Genomic DNA, 26,012 nt, shown 5'->3' on the forward strand with positions numbered 1-26,012 from the left:
TGGTTAGTTCATCTTACTTTGGAAAATAATGAAATGGTACTACATGTCCTTTATATTTCCTGTAAAAGTCGATCAGAGGGTTGGGAGAAGAGAAAAAAGAGTTAATGCATTCGAGGGGGAAGAATTTATTTTTAGAATTAATAACCAGATAACCTAAGCTTTTTGGTTCACAGAAATCAGGAGTCAAAACGATTTATTAGAATCCATCCAAACAAGTCTTACACTCCTAGAGGGAAAGCTTGATCAAAACCAATTTAAAAGAAGAACGAAAAAGGGTTTTGCCCTTTCCCTTGAAAGAGTCCAACCAACATCTGGTTAAAAAATACTTCTTAATATACAGCCCAAGTATTTCCTTGCTCGATTTCATCCAGTTCCATTTCTTGTGTGTTCCCTTCAAAAACAAGTTGACTAGTCATACCCTCCCTCAGTTTCCATACACTCAAGCTACATTTAGTTCTTTGGGTTTTCATTATGGTTCAATTCCTCTAATCAAAGGTATTTATTTTTTCTAATTTTTAACTTTTTTTGTTTGTTTGTTTTGGTAAATCTGGGTTAGTGTTCTTATTATGTTCCTTAAATGATGCAAAGAAGGAGGCTTTTCTAGGTTATAAGCACTGAATGTAGCCCAACTAGTTATTAATGTAGCCCAACTAGTGATGCCCAGGAAAATCACATACCAAAACTTTTCAGAATTAACAATTTGTTGCATCTCTTCCTTTTGAATATCCATATACTTTGAATTTTTCACGATAAATCTCAAGTGATCTCTATTCGCTGTATCTGTGCAACTTCTCTTGGTAATAGAATGAGAATTTTATATTGTTCATTCTTGTTCCTCTGAGCTGTCTTTTGTAATCTTAGTAACTATTTCAACTATATTTAAAATATAAAATTGAACATAGCAAAAATATACACTTAAGAGAAAAATAGAAGCACAACACCATCTTTGGATATAAACCTTAAAATAAAAATCATAAATGACTTACAATATCATTCTCTTATAGTCATGGAATCATAGGAGCTTGAGATGAACTGGCAAAAGCATGGGACCTCAACGTTGATTTTCTTTTATTTCCAGGGGAAAAGAATGCTGGTGCTGTTGGGATAAAGTGATTGAGAACAGGTCAGTTTTCTTATGAGGAACCATGAGGCTGGAGCAGTTTGGAGGAGGATGTGTCCTTCATTTAGGAATGAGGACTTAGAACACAGAAGTCAGTGTTTGCGGAGGACAAGAGTCTCTGTGGTCCACTTACGCAATCCCAAAGCTCAAAGCAACAATCTCCCATCCCATCCTATATCTTTCCTTCTTTCCTCTTCCTCAGCTGCATCTTCTTCAAACTTATGTTTGCACTTGGATTTTTTTTTTTTTGCAGTTGGATTTTAAGGGAATAAGATTTTATCCATTCAAGCAATGTTCAAATTTTAATAAGATCTTACAGATAAAAAGATTTCAAGGTTTCAGGTGTGCAGAAGACACTTTTAAACAAGATGTTATTTGCATAGATCATTCCAAGGTTCTTAGGGGTAGAGTCTGAAAAATTTAACTAAGCCATCCAAATGGCTGTTGTCTTCCAAATGTTCAAAATCATCTAGGTATGGTTGGAAAATATTTGTAATTGTCAGAAATGTGATAGAACTGATCCAACTACATGAAACCAGGTATGCAAATTGACTAAAGATTCTCCAGTTCCCCAATGGTGTTAACACAGAAATATTTTTGTCTTGGTAGAAAATAGCAGCAGGGAAAAACCTATGAGGTTCAGCATTTTTGAAAGACCGATCATTATCTTGTCCTGATAGCTTGGGCTTTCTCCAATTTTTGTTTTGTTGTATGTCCATACTATGCTGTCTGGGGCACCCCTTAGATTTGCCACATGAGTAGTCATTGTTTCTTCTTGAAAACCATAGGTCTGCTCATGGACGTGAATGCTAGGAACAATGATGCTTTCTGTAGAAACAAATGAAGCAACAGTTAATGGAGGACACTCATAAAAGAATAAACATACACATGTTAATCCAACTTGTGGTCCTCACACCATACTCTGAAATTTGTTTTTGCCATTGGTCAGCAATTAGATGCAAATCACCATTGTTCCATTCTGTGGATATTAATTCAAGTATTGATAAACTCTATTGCACTGGGAAATTTACTCTTTTGTCAGTGCTGTTCCAGGATGCACAAAGGAAAAAAACACTGACAGAAGAGTCAAAATAGAAAGTAAAACTGCAACGTTGAGGTTGAAGGTTGTGGGGCAGTGGTGTGGAAAGGAAAGCTGTGTACAAAATGATGCCTGTTAATTCACATAGCAACTGCCTTCATCCATTCGAGGTAATGCAAATGCATGATAAAAGTAAAATGACCAAATCCAATTATATGCATCAATTCTATCTTCTTGAGCAATTATCATTCTTTCGTAAACTGCAATTTTGGCCACTTGTGTGTACCAACACTTAATTGTCAGTAATTCTCTAGTTTTCTAGCATTTTGTAATGAGACATTTAGTATACAACACGGCTGCTGCCAGCTATTTACATTGTAGAATTGAATTGCTAGACATACAAAAATCATGGGAAGCAGCCACTTGAAGCATTCTTAAGTATTTTGGTCTTTTAGTTGATATTTAACTACAGAAAATTGTTGAAAGAATCAATGGAAATCTTAAGGGTCTGGGTCATGGCTACTGTTTCCTTTCCATGGCATAATCTCATCAAGAATTATGGAGAGCTCTTTCCTGTATTAAATGATACCAGTATAGACAAGGAAAATCATGACCACTTCTGTGGTGGTTATACTCTCCATTTTTCTCAGAAAGATAATTTTAACTAAATAACAGGAATAGAATTTAGTCAAAATGTACAAGTAGTTTTTAAAAAAATGACTGTGTGGACTTCCTGAAGACTGTGGTCTTGGACAAAGTTTTCCATTCAGTCAAGTCAGTAGATTGGTGACATTTTTCAGGAATTTTTAACTAATGTCATGGAGAATCCAGGATCATGGTTGGGAAAACTCACTGGACTGCCTCACTCCTTCTTTAAAAAGGAAGCCACTGGAAACCTTAAGTGCATGTTACTAAGTGAAAGAAGCCAATCTGAAAATGCTATATACTATACATGCTATATACTATATGACTCCATTCATATGACATTCTGGAAAAGACAAAACTATGGAGACAATAAAATCAGCAGTGGGTTGTCTGAGTGACTCAGTCAATTAATCCATTGACTAGTTTCCAGCTTAGGTCATGATTTCAGGATTGTGAGTTCAGATATTTCTTCTTCCAGCCAATCAGTGAAATCCCACGTGGGTTCCAAGCTTAGCGAGGAGTCTGCTGGAAATTCTGTTTCTCCAATTGCTCCTCTCCCTTCTCTCTCTTAAATAAACAAATAAATCATAAAAAAAGATCGATGGTTGCTAGAGGTAGGGCTGTTAGGGGAGAAATGAACAGGTAGAGCACAGTAGATTTTTGTGGGAGTGAAATGCATTCATTATGACTTCATAATGATGGATATGTATCATTATACCTTTGTTCAAAGCCATGGAATGTACAATACCAAGAGTCAACTCTAGGTTAAATTATGGATTTTGGGTGATTGTGATATGTCTGTGTAGGCTCATCTTTGATAAAACAAACAAAAAAACTGTACCATTCTGGTAAATGGATGATGCTAAGGGGGAGGTTATGCATGTGTGAGGGCAGAAGGTTCTGTACCTCCCTCTTAATTTTGTTGTAAACTTACACTACTCTTAAAAAAAAGTCTTTAAAAAAAGGAAGCTATTGCACTGCTTCTTCTCAAAGATGCCTCAAGAGGGACCTTTAATGATACTTTAATTGGTTAGTAAAGATAATGCTGATGGCTAATGGAGGAGAGCTACCCCTGGACTCACTGGACTCACTGGTTATGTAACTTGTGTACCCTGCCTGTGGTTGTAGCTTTGCATCTGTCCAATTAGATTTGTAAAATATCTTCAAATCCCAAGTTTTTGTTTGTTTGTTTGTTTGTTTTGTTTTGCTTTGTTTTGACTGCCAGTGATCTGTAAGTTGTATATTCTCCCAAGCATTTCTTTGCTCATTGTTATTTGAAGCTATTTTTTAAGAGTATTTTTACTGTTTGTTTTTGTTTTGATTGCCCAATCTTGGGTTTGTTGATGTTTTTTTAAAAAAAAGTCTTGGGACATCTGGCTGGCTCAGTCAGTGAATCATATGACTCTTGATCTGGGGGTTGTGAATTTGACCCCCACGTTGGGTGTCAAGATTACTTAAAAAAATAAAAATCTTTTTAAAAAGTCCAAATATGAGCCATTTTGGAATGAGTAGCTTCTTCTCTTATTTCTTTTATTATTTGAACCACCCTTTTCTCCTATTGTTTTTGGACTGCTGAAATGAAAACACTTTAAAAAAAAACTTGTTTCCTGATCTCTCCCCATTTGGAATACCTTCCTTTTGAGTCTGATCTTGTTTGCCAGTTTTCATGCTTCATTTAGTCCATGGATATCCCTAGAGTATCTTTCAGAAACCAATATACTACCCACTTTATTCTTTTTTCATTTTCCTCATTGCATACTCATCAAAGCTTAGGTTCTCCATTCAGGTCTGGAATCTCTTCTAAGTTATGTTGGAATTTATATTTATTTTTTTAGTTCTAATTAACATTTGACTTAGTTCACTTCTGTCTGGATATCCATCATCTTACGCTGAAAGCTAAATGTCTTTTCCATCCTAACATGTTTCTGTGCCCTCTTCCCTCTCTTGAGAATGATGTCATTACATCATTCACTGCTAGAAACATTGGAGAATCCAGGATCATGGTTGGGAAAACTCACTTGGCATAATCTCATCAAGAATTATGATGGCTAATGGAGGACTCACTGGACTTCTTCACTACATCTTCACTGCTAGAAACATCGGAGGCATCTTTCTTGTTCCTCATCCAGTAGGTCACCATTCTCATTGTCATAGCCTCACTTTATGCATCTCATTCCATTTTAGATTCTACCATCACTTTCAGAGAAACAGTCTTTATAAAGCAAAACTATGTGAAGGGTGTTCCCAAAGATGGAGGATGCTTGCAAAAAGGGAGATTGGAATCTTGTTTCTCAGTTAGTCATTTGGCTGACAGCAGACTTGGTCATTTGCCCTGCATCTACATGGGCAGGACAAAAGTAAATAGGAAGAGATGACAGAGCAGGGGCACAGAGGCAAGGCAGCCTCTATCAGACACAACAGTATATGCGTTCCTTATGGGTCACGGGGCATTGCAAAGGACTGGAGGCTGGACAAAGGACTCAAAAAGAGGTTGTGTGGTATTTTGATGGGAGCAGGAGCTGGAGGATTTGGAAGAGGATGATGCCTGCCCATAAAGATTCACAACAGCTAGAAGAACAGAGATAGGTAGCCCAGACAGATGGCTGTAGAACAGGCCTGGAAAATGGAGGGTGCAGGATATGTCCCAGAGCAGATGACAGACATCCTACAGCCCCTACAATAAGATCAGGGAAGGGGAAGAAAGTGAAGGACTTTCTTTTTCCTTCTTTAGGTCCCTGCAGCCACAAAGCTGGCCTAAACTGGGTAAATGACTGTGCTTAAATGTGATGGAAGGCTCAGTTGGCTGAGTGTCAGACTCTTGATTTCAGTTCTGGTTATGATCTCAGGGTCATTTGATGGAGCCCTGGGTCAGGCTCCACTCTTAGCACAGAGTCTGCCTGAGGTTTCCTTTCTCCCTCTCCCTCTCCCACCCCCACCCTGCTCACTCTCTCTCCTTCTCTAAATAAATAAATAAATAAATAATCTTAATAAATAAATAAATGTGATAGAAAAATAAGTTTTAAAGTGGATAACAATTGAAAATGAAAAAATTGTGACTTTAATAACTAGAAGCACTTGAGAGATTTTGAGATCTTCCCAAGACATGATTTAGTACATATCCACAAGATAGGGAGATTTGACACAGAGCAAGGGGCAATGGGCTTACAGAAGAAAAGTGTATCATGTCACCATCTACCCATCTGAGACAATAATTCAGTAAATCAGTTAGCTATTACCAAATTGTTGGCATTTTTCTGTTTACATGTTTATTTCCCTTCCTAGGGTATCTGTACCTGTATTTCATATATGCTCAAAGATATTTGTTAATATCAGAGAAAGACAATTATCATATGATCTCCCTGATATGAGGAAGTTGAGAGGCAAAGTGGGGTTTTGCGGGGTAGGGAAGGAAAAAATGAAACAAGATGGGATTGGGAAGGAGACAAACCATAAGAGACTTTTTAATCTCACAAAACAAACGGAGGGTTGCGGGGGGGGGGGTGGATAGGGAGAGGATGGTTGGGTTAATGGACATTGGGGAGGTTTTGTGCTACGGTGAGTGCTGTGAAGTGTGTAAACCTGGAAATTCACAGACCTGTACCCCTGGGGCAAATAATATATTATATGTTAATAAAAAATAAAAAAATTTAAAAAAAGATATTTGTTAATGAATGATGGAATATATGCATGAGCAAATCAGTGTTCAAAGCAGTGCACAAAGGTATATGTGAGGCACTCAAAAAGGAGAAGAGTTAGGCAAAAAAGAATAATCTGCATTCCTATGGTAACGGGTGCTATATAAATACTGAAACATGTGTATACCTCACTAAAAATGAAATAAGCTCAATAAGCTGCCTGTCTGTACTCCATCCTACTCTCCTTCTCATCCTGACCTCTCACTCTTGTAATCTAAATTCTTCTATACCTGCATACAGTATATGACTGCTATTGTGCTGTAGAATGCCCCTTGTGTTTCTTGGTCATAGGCTATTGATTGACTGGTTCTAGATATTAACTACTGTTTAATTACTCTGAGGATGCCCATGTAAAACTTTGAATTAAAACAGGCCATTTTTTCTTTCTGGGCCATCATTTTTCCCATCCACGTTTCTTCTATGCAGTTCTCTCAAATCATCTGATATAGTTGCTTAATCAGGTTTTGAAACTGCAAACACAAACTTTTCATGGTTTTAGACCCACGCCCATGGGAGGCTTGTTCAATAGACTGAGTATATGCTCCTTTTCTTCTTTTAAAAAAAATAGTACTTTTCATTGCTTTCTGCTTTAGAGATACAAACCAATACTGCCATCCACTGTTCCTTTGGATAATCTTTTCCCCACAGTTCTCACCAAGATGTTTTGAAAGAAAGAAAGAAAGAAAGAGAGAAAAAGAAAGAAAGGGAAAACTGACAACAAAATTAAGTTCTTTGAAAGGATGGGGATTGTTACTTCTGAGCAAGTGCTGCACAGAAGATCAAAAAGGAATCAAACATCATGACTTATCTTTTTCCATACGCCTTGATGGAGAAAACGCAGTCTCAAAGTGTGACCAAGTAAATGAGCGATCTATGGAGTCAACCTCTTCCTAGACATCACAGGGAGGGAAAAATCACCGAGAGATCCGCTTTGATCACAGTTTCACTTTGCTTCATTCAGCTCCCTAGGCTCGAGGCCATTTTTCGTCGTATTCACATTCTAATGCTTTGGGAGGAGAGTCTGTCTCCTCTTCTAACCCCTTAAGCCGGGTATCTCTGTCTCATCCTGCTGTCCGAGAAGCCCTCCTACTCTTTGAGAGAGAAGCACATATTCCCAGGGTCTAATACTTAGAAGTGATTGTACTCCATTTTGTGCCACTCCATGCTGGCTCCACACTATTATATATTTCCTTTTTGCCTTACTCATCCTCTTTTTGGTTCAGTTTCCAGCTAATGCAGCTGTAACTAAGATTATGAAGAATTCCTTATTTTTCTCTCACATGAACTAGAATCGACCTTTCAGGTAATGTAGACAAAAAAAATCAAGGGCCCAAATTTTGAGGCAGAGCATGTTAATGTTGGAAAGCCTTGAGGTAAGCTGGGCCCATTTCCTGACTCTGTGAGGGAAGGAACTGAGACCCGGAGAGGAGATATGAAATGCCTAGAGCTATGGAATCTGGAAATGGCAAAGCCAGTGGTAGAATCCAGGCCTCTCAACCCTTGGTCAAAACATTTTTACTTTAGAGTGTTCCTCCCAGAAGCACAGTCCATCTCTCTATCCCTGGGTTACAAGACATCATGAACAATTCTTTAAAAAATAACATAAACACCTCTGAAGTCATTTTTATTTCTCTGTTCCTTTTATACTTCTCTTGACTCTGGCCTCCCGGAAGCAATGGGATGTCTAGGTTGGGAGCTCACAACAGTAACGTCCTTCTTCCGCCTCACACAGGAGAGGAGAAAGTACGTGAGCATGATGATCTGGAAAGGGAAACAGAGAGGATGACAGTCTGTCTTAGGCCTGTTTTCATATGAGGACAATCAAATGTTATTTTACTTATCTAGATTTATAGCTCTTACATTAGGAGATCTCAATTCCTTCATTCATTCAGGCACCATTTAAGTTTGAACTGTTCTTTGGGTCTATGCAGGTCGTGTCACTTTATTATCTCTTGAAAGAGCCCCAAAGCAGGCCACATGATAATTTTAGAAAGCTGAGTATCTCTTTCCATGTTTGTTTAGGGCTATTCATTCAGCAACCACAATCCTTTTGAGAAAATACACCAATATGCAGTTTCTGTTCCCATCAGATTCCCATTCAAGGGGGGGGGGGTGGCACTTTCCACATTATGGATTGTCATTGTGTGGGTGTGAGGCTGAGCTGTACAAAGTTTTACTACAGAAGAAGATGATGTCAAAAGGCTTCAAAGAAAATTCTTCCTCTAAAAACATTTTTTTTTCTAAATGATTTAAAAAGATAAAAGAGATTTAGAGAAGTTATTGGAAGATGGGAGGTATAAAATACACTGAGAAAAGGACCCCACTGGGCAGAAAAGGGTACTGATCCATTTCATTACAAAACAAAGATTAGTAAGAAAATAACTATTTCCCAAAATCATATTAGGTACCAGGCATTGTGTTAGAAAATTTGAATGTATTATCTCATTCTCGTGAAGCTCTAGAAGTAATTGTAATTATACCCATTTTTCTGGTATATAAACAAAGACTGGGATCACAAGGGGCTTCCCTAAGATCACTTAGAAGAGTCGGTAAAGAATTGGGGGTGTGTTAGAATGGAAAGCTTACAGAAGCAAGGGAGCTTAGGGCATACACTAGCAACAGGAATTTGATCTACTTGTCTGGAGTAGATAATCATAAAAAAAGTATTTGGATAGGGGCCTAGAAAGATAGAAAGTCTGAATGCTAAGTTAATTTTGTTCTGTAGACAATGAAGAATTATCAGTGCTTTTAGAGATAGGAAGAGTCATCAAAATTGTGTTTTACAGTGAGAAATCTGGTAGCCGTGTAAAAAGCAAAACTTGCAAATAATGTGAACAATTTGAGAGCTATTCCTGTAGCCCAGGAACGATGCTAAAGGGAAGATGAGGAGAAACAAGTTTTTACAGGGTGGCCTTAAAGTTTAACACAGAATAGCCTGACAATTGTTTATTCACGCATTCATTCCACTACTATTTATTACTGTGCTGAGTATTTGCATCTTACATTTCAATTCAGGAACATGTACTTTTCTTATGAACATTGTACTTGGAAATATTTGTAGGTTAACATACAATTAGAAGAAATAATGCAGAGATATCCTGTGAACTCTTTACCCTGTTTCCTCTATTGGTAAACATCTTCTAAATTTCTAGTATAGTATCACCCCAGGATATTGACATTGATCCCCTGATCTTATTCAGATTTTCCCAGGTTTACTTATACTCCACAGGTTTAAAAAGCATTATTTGTTCTATAGGCCTAGTAGGCTATTGCTATGCTCAGTTAATCAGTTTCTATCATAAACCCTCCCTACTTCATAGCTCTCAGCAAGGAGAGTCTAAGAACATCGTTAAAGGTGCCCTACACCAGTCCTTCCTTTACTCAGGTCTGAAACTAACAGTTCTGAAATTGTGTTTAACCTGAGACCTTTCTTGTTTCTTGAGAAAGGCTTGTACAGCTATATATTTTCCTCTCAGGACTGCCTTTGTTGTGTCCCACAGATTTTGAACCGTTGTGTTTTCATTATCATTTGTTTCCATGATTTTTTTCAATTCTTCTTTAATTTCCCGGTTGACCCATTCATTCTTTAGAAGGATGCTGTTTAGTCTCCATGTATTTGGGTTCTTACTTCTTGTGGTTAAAACCTATGATTTCCTTCAGCTGGCTTTTATCCAACATGAAAGTTACTGGGGACTTGTTAGACATTTTTCTTCTATCACTGAAGCAAACACAGTCCATTAATATACTGAGATGGTCTTCATTCTTAGAAAAGTAGGCATTCTGCTATGCTCAGGATTCATCTTCTCCTCTAAACTGTATGGATATGTCTTCTTGATGACTTCCAAATGGAAAATACCAGACTCACAGATGTTATTTCTGACAAGGCATGACTTTGGGTGATATTCTTAACCTCTCTGGGCCTCAGGATTGTCCCTTCCACTTAAAAGAGTCATGATGCCAGAGGAAGCAGACCCTGCATTTTCTGTCCCTTTCACCTTTGTTTTGTACCTGCTTTTTCTCCTTTCAGGCTTTCATTTTCCTTGCTGATATCCCCTGAAATCTTCTCTTAGGAGAGGATTTGAGGACTTAATGCCACCACATACATGGTTCATGCAGCTAACAAATAGGAATAAAGGTATGGTTGTCCACCAGTGCTTTGGGGATGACATTTGGGAAGATCCAGGATTTCCTGTCTATGGGAAGAACACTAGACCATGAAGACAGACTGCCTGGATTTGAACCCAGGCTGTGCTACTTAGTGGTTATGTGATGTTGGGAAATTATTTACCATTTCTGAAGCTCAGTTCCTTCATTTATAATATGTGACTAGTTAATAATACCTTCTTCATAGCATTAAGTATTAAATGAACTAATTTAACAAAAGGCTGTAGCATAGTGCTTGACACATAATACACTATTAGTGTTATAACTTAGGAAGTCATAGATATGAATGGCAGATGGCATTTATGTAGGACCTGTAGACCTCCTGATGGGTAGATTATTTTTGAAAATTGTCATATTTCCCAAATCTTCTCTTCTCTTCCTCATAGTTGTTGTGTTGCTAGATGATATTTCAAAATTTGACAAATATATGAATTTTTATACCTAAAGAGCAATAAAACACATTTTTAGTGGGAGCTTTCTTGCATCTATGTCATGCCACAAAGTTATCTCAGTGTGTTTTTGGAAAAAAGGGAAGGGGACAGTGTAATTGCACACATGTTACCTGTAGTCTTGTGTTAACACATTAGACTTTTTAACTCAAATAATGTTTAAAATAACTCTTTGGAGCAGGTATCAAATTTTGCATTATTTAGAAGAGGATACTGAGACTTGGAGAGATTACATAACTTATTGGAGGCGAGAGATCTAATCCCTGGCAGATCAAAGTAATCTTTACACTATAATATATCTCCTCCTTTGTTTATTCTGTGCATTTTTGGAGAAGCTGCAATACAAAGAAATAATGGCTTAATATAGATATCTTAATGCAGCAAAGAAAGGTCAAATATTTGGCAAACATTTCATGCAAAAATAGTTTTTAAAGGTCCATTTTTATATGGGACTGCCAAGCCTACATTTTCATTACCAATTCTAGAATTTGGGGACATTAAATCAATTAACTTTCTAGAAAAAAAAATTTAAGCTTGAATTAGAATAATCTTAATAAATCAGTGAAAATGATTCTCTCTTTAAAATCTTTGTGTGTCTTGCTTTGGGTCTTCTATCTATGTAGCAGTCACAAAATAATGTTTGGGAAAGGAAATGAAAAGATTTTGTGGTCTTTAAGATCACCAAAATGTTTTCAACAAAATGCTGATTCTCACCATGTCTATCACCATTTCTTTTCTGCCAGTGATCAAGCTGAGTTTAGGAAGATCACCAGATTCAGCAAATGCTAACCAAAACTGAATTAATATCTAGATAAAATGCCCTCTGAATAAATTCTTGTCAGGGTCAGAGGGGATTCTCAATTCTGGAAGGGGAAAGTTCCTTTGAATGAAGGCGGGAGGTCAGCAGTTCCTGAATCCATACCTCAACAGGTCCCACCCTTTCAATCACAGGCAAAATGAATTCAATCTACCTGTGGTCCAAGGCCTTTAGGATTCTGGAAGTCATCACGGTCTTTGCCTGATTCTTTGTAATTGGTCTCTAGTTTCTTTTTCTTCCTGGGTTATTTGATCCTGATTCTTCTTGTATCACCTCTGGTTTAGCTTTCTTGTCTTATGTGACAGAAACTCAAAGAAAATTCAATTGTGTGAAAAGAGAGCAGTTTATTAGATCATGGAGTCCAAGAAAAAGTTGATCACTCATTAAACTTTGGATCTAGCTAAGGATCCATTGGCTTCAGCAGTTACATTTGAATTATTCACTGTATCTTCAATGTCCAGTTTGTACCCTTCATATTCTGCCCAAGATTTTTAGGAAAATAAATATGTAACATTTTGCTTGTTTACTTATCAGGACTAACATGGTATCCTAACAAATTTGAATCAACTGCCAGATACCACCATCATGTCATTAACTAGATTTCTTACCACATGATTTATATCTTAGAATTTTTGCCATTGAAATTGTATGTAATCTATTCAAATTAAGTTTAACTAAGATCATAATATAAAATTTAATAAAGACCTTATAATAATACTGGAAAAAAGTAAGAAGCAAAGCTCCATGTGTACTTGAAATACATTGAGCCATGGCTGGTGTGTTTTTTTAAAATAATTAGTTAATAGTCTTCCATCAAGACTTCTGATTATATACCCCATTCTGAAAAATGTTTCTGTACCCATTCAATTATTACTTAAGAGTGCCCAGTTCACCTCAACCTCCAGTCTAATAATTACCCAGAAAAGCTGAATTGCTGACATATATTCAGAAGATAGTCTTCCCACCAAATAATCATTTACCTCTACCAATGCTTTTGCTACTATTGTATAGGTGAGTGATAAAGAGAGAATTTTAAAACTGAGATATTGGCTTCATCATACTCATTTTTAATGTTCCTTCAATTTTGAAAAGAATTATTTTTGGTTAAAAAAAGAAAATACTTTGCTGTCACTGTACGTTCTACATCAACATTTTGTTTTCATGCGGGCTGGCATTATCTGTCAAATTTTCAAATAAAATTGTACATTTTAATAAAGAGCTCTCTTAATCCAATCAAAACATCATTATATGGACTTTCATATGAGAGTAAGATGGAATAGTTCTTGCCATACCAAAGCTCCCATTGAGAACAGCTAGAAAAAATAGATTAATTAAAGGATCATATGTTTAACAGGAGTAGACAGCTACTGAAGCAAGGAAGAACTGTGGGATTAAGAATATGGAAAGGGGAGCGCCATGGAGTAGTGGGCTGACATTTTGTAGTTTTACTTTGGTTGTATTTGCAAACTAGGGGTATAAGCAAGAAACTGAGTTTCTGGGCTTTGCCCAGGCAGAGAGCAGCTGCTGCCAGACTTAGAGGTCAACAGGGTATTTGGCAGTTTTGCAGGACTGCATTAACAAAATTGGAAAATTGCAAGACCTCCGATTCATGGTCAGTTTCCCCATTAAGACATTTGCTGAATTCTGAAATTTGGGATGTGGGGGAGATAAATAGCTAGGTAGAAAATAAAAAAAGCAGAGTATGTTTTTCTTCATTCTTTTTGTAAGGAGACAAAAACTTCATGTCCCTCAAGGGAAAGGGGCTCTGGTAACACATTAGGCTCTCACTGAAGGCCCTGGTGAACTATATTATATGCAGAAGAAGTGTGAATTAAAATTAGACTGAATTCAGCTCACTCCCTAGTTGAATTTTGTTGATAAGTCTCCACATTGTCTAGCTGAGGAAAGGGTTAGATTAACTCTAGAGGAGAAGCTCATCTATAGCCCCTACCATGTCTAGATGCAAATTTATGGCATTAAACCTAAAGTTATTAGGACTTCCAAAAGATAGCACCATGAGACCTAAACTTGAGAATCAGTGTACAAGGATATAAGAAACCCAAAGGTAATCCATACATTGCAGGCAGTAGACATAAACTTTAAAGTTGGCAAAGATGAATAGTTTTGAGAAGTAGGTCAAAGATGAAAAAATATAGATAAAAGATAAGGAATTTTACCAGACAATTTAGAATCTGCAAAATAAACTAAATGGATATTTTAAATCTAAAATCATAATATCCAAAATCAACTCAATAACTACATTCATCAAACTATTCAACAGCAGAAGACATTTTGAAACCCAGAAGACAGCTTATTAGAAAATACCCCTACTGAAACGTAGAAAGAAAAAATAATTGAGAAGACAGAAAAGAGTACAAGAAATACATAGAACAACGTCCAAAGCTCTAGCATACATGTAACTGAGGTTCCTTGTGTACCTGAGACCTTTCTTGTTTCTTGAGAAAGGCTTGTACCGCTATATATTTTCCTCCCAGGACTGCCTTTATTGTGTCCCACAGATTTTGAACCGTTGTATTTTCATTATCATTTGTTTCCATGATTTTTTTCAATTCTTCTTTAATTTCCCGGTTGACCCATTCATTCTTTAGAAGGATACTGTTTAGTCTCCATGTATTTGGGTTCTTTCCAAACTTCCTTTTGTGGTTGAGTTCTAGCTTTAGAGCATTGTGGTCTGAAAATATGCAGGGAATGATCCCAATCTTTTGATACCGGTTGAGTCCTGATTTAGGACCGAGGATGTGATCTATTCTGGAGAATGTTCCATGTGCACTAGAGAAGAATGTGTATTCTGTTGCTTTGGGATGAAATGTTCTGAATATATCTGTGATGTCCATCTGGTCCAGTGTGTCGTTTAAGGCCTTTATTTCCTTGCTGATCTTTTGCTTGGATGACCTGTCCATTTCAGTGAGGGGAGTGTTAAAGTCCCCTACTATTATTGTATTGTTGTTGATGTGCTTCTTTGATTTTGTTATTAATTGGTTTATATAGTTGGCTGCTCCCACGTTGGGGGCATAGATATTTAAAATTGTTAAATCTTCTTGTTGGACAGACCCTTTGAGTATGATATAGTGTCCTTCCTCATCTCTTATTATAGTCTTTGGCTTAAAATCTAATTGATCTGATATAAGGATTGCCACTCCTGCTTTCTTCTGATGTCCATTAGCATGGTAAATTCTTTTCCACCCCCTCACTTTAAATCTGGAGGTGTCTTCGGGCTTAAAATGAGTTTCTTGGAGGCAACATATAGATGGGTTTTGTAACTGAGGTTCCTTAAGGGGAGAAAAAATGAGGTTGAAGTTCCCCTTGAAGACCTAATGGGGGAGAATTTTCCAAAACTCATAAGAGATAATGACTCACAAATTCAAGAAACTCAGTGAATTCCAGGCAAAGTAATACAAAGAAAACAAGATTTAGGAATACTTTTAGGAATACTATGGTTAGACAGTTGACAACCAAAAACAAAGAGAAAAATCTTAAAAGTATCCAGAGAAAAATGACACTAAATAATGTCACAGTTGACTCCTCAACATAAATGATGAAAGCTGATAGAAAATCGAAAGTGCCAAAAGAGGAAAGGGTAAAATTATCTAGCAATAGTGCAAAAAAGATAAAATAGAATACACTAACCATCAATGAGTGAAATAAAATAGTGAAAATTGAGTTAAAGAGGCAGTCTGCTCATTAGTGAAATGTTTTCTCAGGAAAATGGAAGCTGAGAGATTTTGTCACCAGCAGATCCTTACGAGAACAAATACTAAAGGAAGTTCTTAAGCAAAATGTCCCACAGGTAAATGTCAAAATGCAAATGAAGGAGATAAACTAAATTAAAGTATTCCAGAGTTCTAGCATTATTGGGAAAGATAATAGTCCATTCTAGGTTAAAGATGTATATTGTAATCTCTTAACATCACAAAAGATAATAAAAGAACGAATAGCTAAGAAATTAATGGTGTCAGATAAATAATAATCTTTTATTAACCCAAAGGAAGACAGGAAAGAAGAAAAAAATAAATATGAAACAGGTAGGTCAAATAAAAAACAAATAACAGGATAGTAGATGTAAATTTAAGTAGATCAGTGATTACATTACATACAAAGAATATCTCTAAATCTTTAAGAAAGGGATGCAGCTCCATAGAAAAGTAAGCAAAACGTTTGACTAGCCACTCACAGAAAAGGATTACTGAAAGGCCAATAGACATGAAAAGTTCTCAATTTTATTTGTCACCATGGAAATATAAATTTACCTTTTGCTATCATTACACATACTCCAGGATGACTAAAATTGAACATGTTAAAATTGGGGACAGTATGGACAAATTCCAATTCTTATTCACAGCTGGTAGAACTGTAAATTGACAAAAGCAAATTGAAAACCTTTTTGGCAATTTCTTCTAAAACTAAACCTAGTAAACTACATTATCTAGTAAATAAGAATATAATAATTTCATTTCCCCAAGTTTATACTCAGTAGAAATGTATATACAAGTTCATCCAAAGGCATAATAATATTTAAAACAGTACTATTTATAACAACTCACATACTATAGAATGAATAAGTAGATTGTAGTATATTTATAGAGTAGAAAAATAAATAGTATTATAAGTGAAAAATAAAAAAACCCTACAGCTATTTGCAGTAGTATGCACTGGTCTCATAAACACCAAACTGAGTGAAAAAAGCTAGCTGTGAAAGAGTACCTATTATATAACTCCATTTATTTAAAGTTTAAAAACAAGCAAAATTAATCAATGCTAAAAGAAGGCAGGATGTTGGTTATACTTCGTAAGAAGGATGGGTATGGACTTGGGAGGATGCACAAGAGGGGCTTTTGGGATGCTGATAATGTCCTGTTGCCTAAACTGGTTGCTGGTTCCACGGGTGTGTTCACTTGGTGAACATTCCTTTGGGTTGTTCATTGGAAGTACTTGCATGTTTCTGTACGTATGTTATAAAGAGTGGAACGGTGAATTATTAAGTACTTATTGAATGCATGGAACTAAGCTATGTGAGTCTCTCTTATAAATTGCTTTTCTGTTGTAAGTACTCTGCTAATAATTGCCCATTGTTATATGCCCTGAAGTTTCAGAGAATGGAAAAATAATGATGGTGATGATACATTGTTTATGTGTCACTTACCATGCCATGACAATTTACATATACTTCTCCTAACTTCACAACAATCCTGCTTTTAATAATATTATACAAGATGCTGTTTATTTCTTCAAAGAATTAAGGGTCATTAAAAAAAACCAAAACATTTCATAACGAAATAATAAACCATACCACCAAAACTTGGGTGATCATCAAAAAGTTGAAATCTGCTGAACTAAGTAGCCCAGGATCTAAAAATTTGTGAATTGTGTCTGCATGGTAGTTAATCAGGTTAATTGCTAAGTATTGCAGTAGTTACAAAAGAACTATATATTGTGGTTTCATCCTTCAAGAATCAAATAATCCATTCAGGGACTCAAGAGTTAAATCTGCAAAGCAATGAAAACAACAGCATAAAGAAATGTCGTTTAAACTTCTACATTGTGTCAGGTATTCCACATAGAACAAAAATGAAAGGTATAGAAGTAGGATAGAGTGACAGAAAGGCTTATTGGAGGAGGTGAGGCCAGAGCTGGGCTGTAAGAAGGTGATAGACTAGCAAAGTTTCTTGGAGATCTAATTAACACATGTTGTGTTGCACAGTTGAAGATTACCTTTTTATAATAGTATGAATTGATATCATAGATGGTTCTGATGTCATTATGATGTATCTCATGTGAATAATTCATGCACAGACTAATGGAACCATACAATGGAACTGCAGGGGTGTTACAAATTAGAATTTATGGGCATTGACATAGCTGTGAGTAGAAGCTGGTATAATGTTTGTCCCCTCACTAGTGATTATACCTCACTCTCACCAGGGCTAGTGTGACTGCGTGTGTTTGCGTGTATGTGTGTGTGCATGCACACATGTGTGATCATTAGGAAAACAAAATCCAGCTATGCATCGAATTCACAAAAATAGTTCTCAAAATAATTTGTACAGAGTCATACAATGTATGCCCATCGAAGGAAAATGGAAGGAAAGAGGCAGAATCAGTTGAGGCAGAGTTTTATGAGAGGCTGGGTCTTTTGAACATTATTTTTAACTTCTCTTAGAATTTTAGTTGAGAATAGAAATTGGTTATTATTATTATTATTATTATTATTATTATTATTTTGAGAGGGAGAGAGAGAAGTGGGGAGGGGCAGCTGGATAGGAAGAATCATTTTTTTTTTAATTTATTTTTTATTTATTTTCGGCATAACAGTATTCATTATTTTTTCACCACACCCAGTGCTCCATGCAATCCGTGCCCTCTATAATACCCACCACCTGGTACCCCGACCTCCCACCCACCCGCCAATTCAAACCCCTCAGATTGTTTTTCAGAGTCCATAGTCTCTCATGATTCACCTCCCCTTCCAATTTCCCCTAACTCCCTTCTCCTCTCTAACTCCCCATGTCCTCCATGCTATTTGTTATGCTCCACAAATAAGTGAAACCATAGGATAATTGACTCTCTCTGCTTGACTGATTTCACTCAGCATATGGATAGGAAGAATCTTAAGCAGGTTCCACGCCCAGTGTAGAGTTTGATGAGGGGACTCGATCTCACAACCCTGAGATCATGACCTGAGCCGAAATCAAGAGTCGTTCACTTAACTGACTGAGCCATTCAGGCACCCCCCAGTTAAGTTATCTTGAAAGACTAAGTTTTATTAGAAAATTTCCCGAAGAAGCCCACTGTTCATTTCATATTGTCATTGGATTTCTCTTTTTGCTTCTAAAATTATCAAAGTTAATGTATTATTTGCTAAGCCTTTTTTTTTTTTTTTGGTGGGGTGAGGGGTGCCAGGGGCATAATATAAACTGTAATAACTAGTATGCGACTATCATTTATCAAATTATGGCATTTTGTATTTTAGTTTTATTACCACAGGATGGCCAAACACACTGTAAATGCTATGCTTTGCTCATGGTGTAGGATTTTGCCACTTGTAGGTAAATGAAATCATTTAGAATAATAAATTCACATGGCAGAACACTTTGAAGATAGCTTTTACCTCTGTTACATGCCTGGAAGCAGAACAAAATCCATACTTCGGCACTGTTGTGTTCGCTCAAAGACTCAGAGTCTTAAAATTGGGAGGGATTTTAAAGGTTCAGAACTTCCCAAATGATTGAGGGACTCATGCTAATCCATAACAGGGTTTTTGCCATTTTGTATAAAATGAGAAAAATAAATTCATGTCAATTCTTGATTTAGCTAGCTAAATTTTGTTCAATTAAATTAGGATCTATGCCTTTTACAACTTTTGTTTATTTTTACAGACTGCCTTTAATTTTAATATTATGTTTTCTCATGTTTTCATCTAAAATATAATTTATTTTATGAAATGAGATTGGTCATTGGTTTTGGTTTGAAGGTTCTTACTTGGCATTATAAAAAATTAGCATTTTTTTTTCAATTTCTATAGAATATATATATATTCTAGGTCCATGAAATTTCTATTCAAGGATCATTGACCTAATCGAACGACCCATCTAATTCTTGAATTCCCTGAACTATATGCCCACCATAGTAAGGTTAAACATCCCAAATAAAGAAAGATCGATTGGTTACCACTTTTAACATAATCTTTCCTCAATTTTCTTAGAAAATCCTTTAAAAAAATTTAGCTGAGGTTTTCTTAGAAATTTATCTTCTTGGTGTTTACTTCTGAGATCATACGAAAGAAACATACTTCATATTCTAAATACAGCACTTTAAATATATGAAGAAAAGTATTATTTTCCCTGAGTCTTCTCTTTTTTTGACTGAATAACCTCATTTTCTTTGTTCGTCACACAATAATGTTGCAAGTCACTCAACTCTTTCTCTCTTCCAAACCTGTTTTAGTTGATCAGTGATACTCAAATTCTTGATATCCAGAACTTAATTAAAGATCCAATAAATATAAATATGTAGGGACTATCACTTCCCCAACTCTAGACACTATGTTTTAGTGCCATTTACTACTTTATTAGCCATTTTGTCCACTGCAACTCATCTCAAAATTTTCAGTTAAATGAGTCCTTATGATTTTTTTTCTGCCTCTGGCTTATTGTTTTCATCTGGAAAACTAGACAGTATCATACTATGAAATGACAGCTAAAAATTCACTTGTGGACAGTTTATAGCAAGCGAAGTATAGAGCTTTTTTAAAAAGAAAAGCTAAAAAAATTCTTTCCTTAGTGTCTAGTACCTTCTGAATGGCCATCTCTTGTGAAAATCAGTTCTTGATGAAGAAAATAAAATTGGTTGGTAGTTAAAGAGCACTTTCCCACAAGCCTCTTTGTTTTAACCAAGTTTAAAGCTATAGACTAAAGCTGCGAACAGCACACTTCAGCCAGGGACCAAATCCACCTTGTCTGCCGATTTTCACAAATAAAGTTTTTCTGAAACACAGCTATACTCGTTCATTTTATATTGTTTATGGCTGCTTTTGCACTACAGTGGCCAAGTTGAGTAGTTGCTACAGAGGCTAAATTACCCACAAAGCCTAAAATATTTATTATCTGTCCCTTTTAAGAAAAAATTTATTGACCCCTGAAGTTGCAAGAGCATTTCTACTACAGAAATTTTGGAATAATAAAGAGGTCAGAGGAGCATAAAAGAAGGTGAGAGAAGGTTTCATGGATGCCTAAAATTAAAGCTAGTTCTCCATCTACCCAGCAAGAGGTCAGTATGAGTTGGGAGAAGAAACAAACAGCACTGACCTAATTATTATGGATTTGACATTTGCTTAAGAAGAGATCTGTTCCATATGGTAAAGCTGAAAACTTCCACGTCAGTGCTGAGTTGTTGCCGAGGAGCCTGGCTGTCTTGAAGTAACGTATATATTGTCATTTATGGCAAGAACAATGTTCTTTTCGTCCCCATGCTCAGGCCCCCTTCGATTTGGAAAGAAGGTGGACCAGATAATCCAATGCCTCACCGTGGGGTGTTTACCAGAGAGATTTGTAAGAGCCGACTCAACAGATCCAAGAAAAGTCATATTAACATTCATACATACTGCACTGCTTTGGAGGTACAGAGCTAGCGTCTGAAGAGACGCCACCATGTGTGATGAAGTCAGCTTCTGTTTATCAGCAACATAGCAACAGGATGCTGATCCAGCAGATGTAATTTATATCTGAGTGGTGGTTTTTAAAAAGATCCTTTTATATTATAAGAGTCTGGGCTTTTTCCAATCTGGAAAACAAATAAGAAACCAACATATTCTTAATTTCTTTCTATGAAATGCATCCCAGCCTCCACAAAGGAAATGCCAAAAAAAAAAAAAATCAAAATTTGAAATGATGTTAAAAATGTCTGTGTAGGAATTGTCCATTTATTAACAAACAAATAGACACATGAAAATCTACCTTTGCCATGAAAAGAATTAGCATGGAAGACCATAAGCTGAACTGTGACCTTGGCAAAATTATTCTCCACGCTTCCTCTTCCCCTCTCCATTTTCGGAGTTACCTCTGCCTTTCCCTTTCTTGGAATTTGATACACTGTGCTGCTCAGGGTGGTCAAGGGTGTCTACAGTCTTGCTGATTAGGCTTGGTCTCTAGTGACTGGATACTTTCCTTTCATCAGAACTCGATGTCCTTGATGCCATTCTCTCAGGGCCTCTGGATGATGTCATGGGTCCTGCGTAGGAGACCCCGGAAGTAAATGTCCTTGTGTAACACTAACATAGGAAGAAGACTAGAAAGTCCAACTCCTACAGAATACATAATTCCTACATCACATGATAGCCCTTGACTGTCGAAGTTACAGATCTACAGTGCCTTGCTGAGCCACATTGATTCCTGAAGCTAAAGGTAAAATGTGGGTTCTGTACACATGCACCAAAATATCTTCCTACAGGTTTAACCAAGTGGAAAACTTAATAAGAACTGTACAGCTTAAAAAAAAAAATAAGACTACATGTAGAACCCTGTGTTGCCCAAACTCTTTTTGCACTGTTAACCCTTAAAACGTGCCTGGAGGAGCACATAATTCCCATGTGGTCAGGAACCCCTCTGATTGGAAATAACTGTTTTTCTCTGTACAATAAATGCATTAAAAATTCTAATATTACTCAAACTCTCATGCAAATTAAGTTTTTTTTTTTTTTTTTAACTCCCTGCTTCCTCAGTGCAGGCTAAACACAGTTCAATTTTGAATTGCGTTTCAGTTCACCTTTCCACACTTTGTTCCCAACACCCTGGGGTGCTTTTGGCTCCTCCAGGATTTGAAAATGAGGAGAAAGGCCAGAGACAGAAAGTGTCTTGCTTGACTGGCACATTTGGTAAACTAGTATTGGTATCCTTCGAGTTTTATTGAATTTCATTCAAATAAAATAAGATAAAAACAGAGAGGGAGGCAAACCACAAGAGACACTTAACTCTAAGGAACAAACTGAGGGCTGCTGGAGGGGAGATGGGTCAGGGGGTGAGGTAATGGGGGGATGGGCATTAAGGAGGGCACATGATGTAATGAGTACTGGGTGTGATATGCTACAGATGTATCACTAAACCCCTGACTAAACACTTATGTTAACTCAATTGAACTTAAATGAAAAGTTTAAAACAACTCTTTCCTTCTTTCATGAGTCTTTTGTGGATCTTTTTGGAGATTCATGCACACACATAACCATGTGCACACACTTGCGCATTTCTCGCCTTCTTGCTGAGTTTTTCCAGCATAGGTTCTGAATCTGCTGCTGGCTGCTTAGGACTTGGTACCTGAATCATGGAAGTTCACTCGCACAAATTTATTTGTTGAGGTCACTTTGTTCTGCTGATGTTCCTCTCAGGCAGCATCCAGGATAACTCAAGCCTTCCCTGAGGTCACATCTTACTGCAGCACTCCTGCATTGCCTTGCTTCTTCAAACTCTGGAGGTATGGGCTTTTTCCTAGGGTGGGTAGTACCTAGGAGTCACCCAGCCAGATTTCTCCATCTGTGAATGCCCGTGAGGGCTCAGCATGCTCTTTTAAATGTAAGAGTACTTAGATTTCCTAACTCTAGGGTGTCAGCCCAGATAGGTAACAGGCAAGCTCTCATTTTAACACTCTTTACAACCATGTAGCTAATCTTTAAAATAGATTTGGAGCAGGAAGCTTTTGCCGCTGTTCCCCCTGATTCTTCTTTTTATTAACCCAGCAACTCTGCTTATCTCAAGGTAGTGATTTGTGTGAGTTAAATCTATGACTCAGAAGAGTGTGTGTTAAACATGGGAAATTAAAAAGAAAGTAGAGTTCTTGTCCTTGATTTGTTTGTTGTCAAATGGTTGTGGTAGAGCTATCAAAAATAGGTTCCCAGTAGCATGATTGAGAGACATCCATGCAACAATTGGTAGCTCACCTTTTAAACATATTCTTTAGTTGAAAGGGGGAAATGCAAAACATCAGAGAATCAAAAAGTCTGAGAAGATCTAAAAGACTTCTTGAATGATACAGTCCAACTCAAAATATGCATTGTTAGCCTACTTTGTACCAGGGATATAGGATTAAACTATGGATTTATGTGATACAAAGATCCCTTAAGGAGTTTATAATTTGATAGAAGAGATGAGATATATAACAACATATAAAGATACTCTAAATTTAATATTAATTTAGATAATGCATTTTTCCAAACATAGCTTGCTTCTTCAAAAAAAAAAAATGACAAGAGTAGATCATTAATACAATTTTAGACTCTGAACTTAGAGGTACTTTGATCTTTTAAAATGGAAATGGAACCACTTTCTTTACCTGTTGGGACAGAGGCTTCTGACCTTTGAACCGAATCAAATAGTCTTTCTTAAGGTTTATGAAAGCTACTTGGTACAGAGTGTTCCTTTATGGATTTCAAAAATACTTTAATCAATAGTATAAACCATTCATACTTAATTTTAAGTGATCTCCTTACAGCTGTCTTCTATTTCTTTCTTACCTCTTCCAAAATCCACCTCTAATGTATCCATTTTTACGTGTGGTTGTAATTCTGGTTTCCCTCCATGCATGTTATTCAACAGTGTAAGTTCAATGCAGTCCGTGAGTCAGTTTTATGACTCGACAAATGTTACCCTGGGAGACAGGTAACATTCACTGGTTTTATGGTTGCCATATATATAAATATTGAGTTCAATTTTCTAGTCTAGTCCTGTTACTGCTTCAGGTAGTGGCTAGGCAGCAGATGAGATTGGGTCAGCCTATTTCCAAATCTGTAAAAGCTGCTCTTTTTTTAAGAGCAAAATTAAAAAATCTTGATTTTTTAATATGTCGTTTTTTGGGTTTTTGTTTCTGTTTTTGTTTGTTTTGTTTTGTTCTGTAACTTATGAACTGGCTTTATGATGTAAGTACTAACTTAAAGTTTCAAGAATTTTGCTGGAATTACATTCAAAATCTTTAGAGTGGCCCACCAGTTCTTGAGTAAAAGGACATCGTGCTTTTGTGGTACCAAAAGAAGGCCAATGATAAAAGACCCAAAAGCAAGCCTTGAAGAGCAGTCTCTCTCTTGCCTGAGAGTTAGTCAGGCTGCTGGGGGTTTTCAGGAAATGCCAAGAAGACCTGAAGAGAACACAAGCCAACTGAGCAAGAGGGTAGTGTTGGAGACAGTGAAAGCTAAGTTGGGGTCAATTGTGTCAGCATTCAAAGACATCTGTGGGTGTTTGGTCTGTATCCTGTAGGCAGTAAGAGGACTTCAAAGAATTCTAAGTGATGGTATGGTATGATCAAATCTGTGGTTGACTGCGATGTGGGAGAAAGAGTTGAAAAGTAAAAAGTGAGAGGCAAATAAGCCAGTGAGGTGGCTTTTGTAACGATCTTGGTAATGTGAGACAGACACATTATTTAGTGGACTGTTACCTTGAATTATTACCATTGATAATTAGCCTATAATTTTTTTTTTTAAAGTATCAGGAAGTTTCACTGGTAATTGTTTTCTCAAGTGTCGTTAGGGACATCAGAGAAGTTTTATCCCTGGTCATGAGTTAATAGCCAATGATAATTCAGACATGGGTCAAAGATTTTGGTGCAAAATCTGAAGAATTTTGCTGCCAGCCAACCTCTCTCTGTGCTTTGCCCTTGGCCTCCAAATTTCATGGTCAGAGATGCCTTGGCAATGAGAAAGTCCCGAGTTAGGAAATGTTAGAGTTTAAAATACAACTATTGGTGTTTCGCCTGAAGGCTGGGAAGTTTCACAGCAAGTGCTTTCCTTCTAAGGAATATTTATGGTTTCAAGGTTAGGAGTAAGAAAAATCTGAACACTTGGATGATGTAAATCGAGTATGGTATTGATAGATGAACACTGTGTTTAAGTGGTTACAAGGCCTACTGGGGCATATATTCCTTTCTACTTTAGTTATTTAGCAGATAATGATATACTTTTATTAGGTTTTATGCAATGATCACCCAAAGGAGTATTAAGAGAAACATGATTCAAAGAATGATAGAACAGCATGTTGGAACAGACAATAGATATGACTTTGATATCACAAAGATCATGGATCTAGATAAGGCACTTAAATAATAATGAAGGCTTTAGATTCTCTTGTTGAACGATTCTGTTAAGCACTATAAAATCCCAGGATATTTTGGTCTTTACCACGTGAAGTTAGAAGAAATGGAATCAGAAACATCTAGGCTTTGCTTTTATACTTAAAATCATTGAAATTCTATCTTCCAAGAATAAAAAGATTTAGATTCAAATGTTTAGAAGGACCAGTGTGTGTGTGTGTGTGTGTGCGCGCGCGCGCACGCGTGGTGTGTGTGTGTGTGTGTGTGAAATATTAGCTTTAGTTGGCAAAATACTGATCTTTGATGAGGGAGACCAAAATTGTTTCAAATTATATGTCACAGACCTCAATTGCTCTGCAGAACTATTTTCCAGTTTGGTGAGTTGTTTTATTCCTTGATTCCTGTTTATGCTTTTCCAATCCAGCAAGGGAAAATGAAATGGATCCTATTCAGCCAGAACCCCGTCCTGAAGTCTTATGAACTCAGTGGCTTATTAACAGTG

The 26,012-nt window shown here is 36.7% G+C and overlaps 1 long non-coding RNA gene across 1 annotated transcript; it reads right to left on the bottom strand.

Annotated features, from left to right (window-relative positions):
* Window positions 1-8,117: 8,117 nt before the first annotated feature.
* LOC309866037 lies at window positions 8,118-24,005 on the bottom strand. The gene is made up of 3 exons (XR_014312384.1): window positions 23,946-24,005; window positions 21,048-21,226; window positions 8,118-8,260 (listed from the first exon to the last, which is right to left on the bottom strand). It is a non-coding gene; the product is annotated as an uncharacterized lncRNA (long non-coding RNA).
* Window positions 24,006-26,012: the final 2,007 nt, after the last annotated feature.

The sequence above is a fragment of the Mustela nivalis genome, assembly GCF_964662115.1.
Source record: "Mustela nivalis genome assembly, chromosome: 6".
NCBI classification, from domain to species: domain Eukaryota; kingdom Metazoa; phylum Chordata; class Mammalia; order Carnivora; family Mustelidae; genus Mustela; species Mustela nivalis.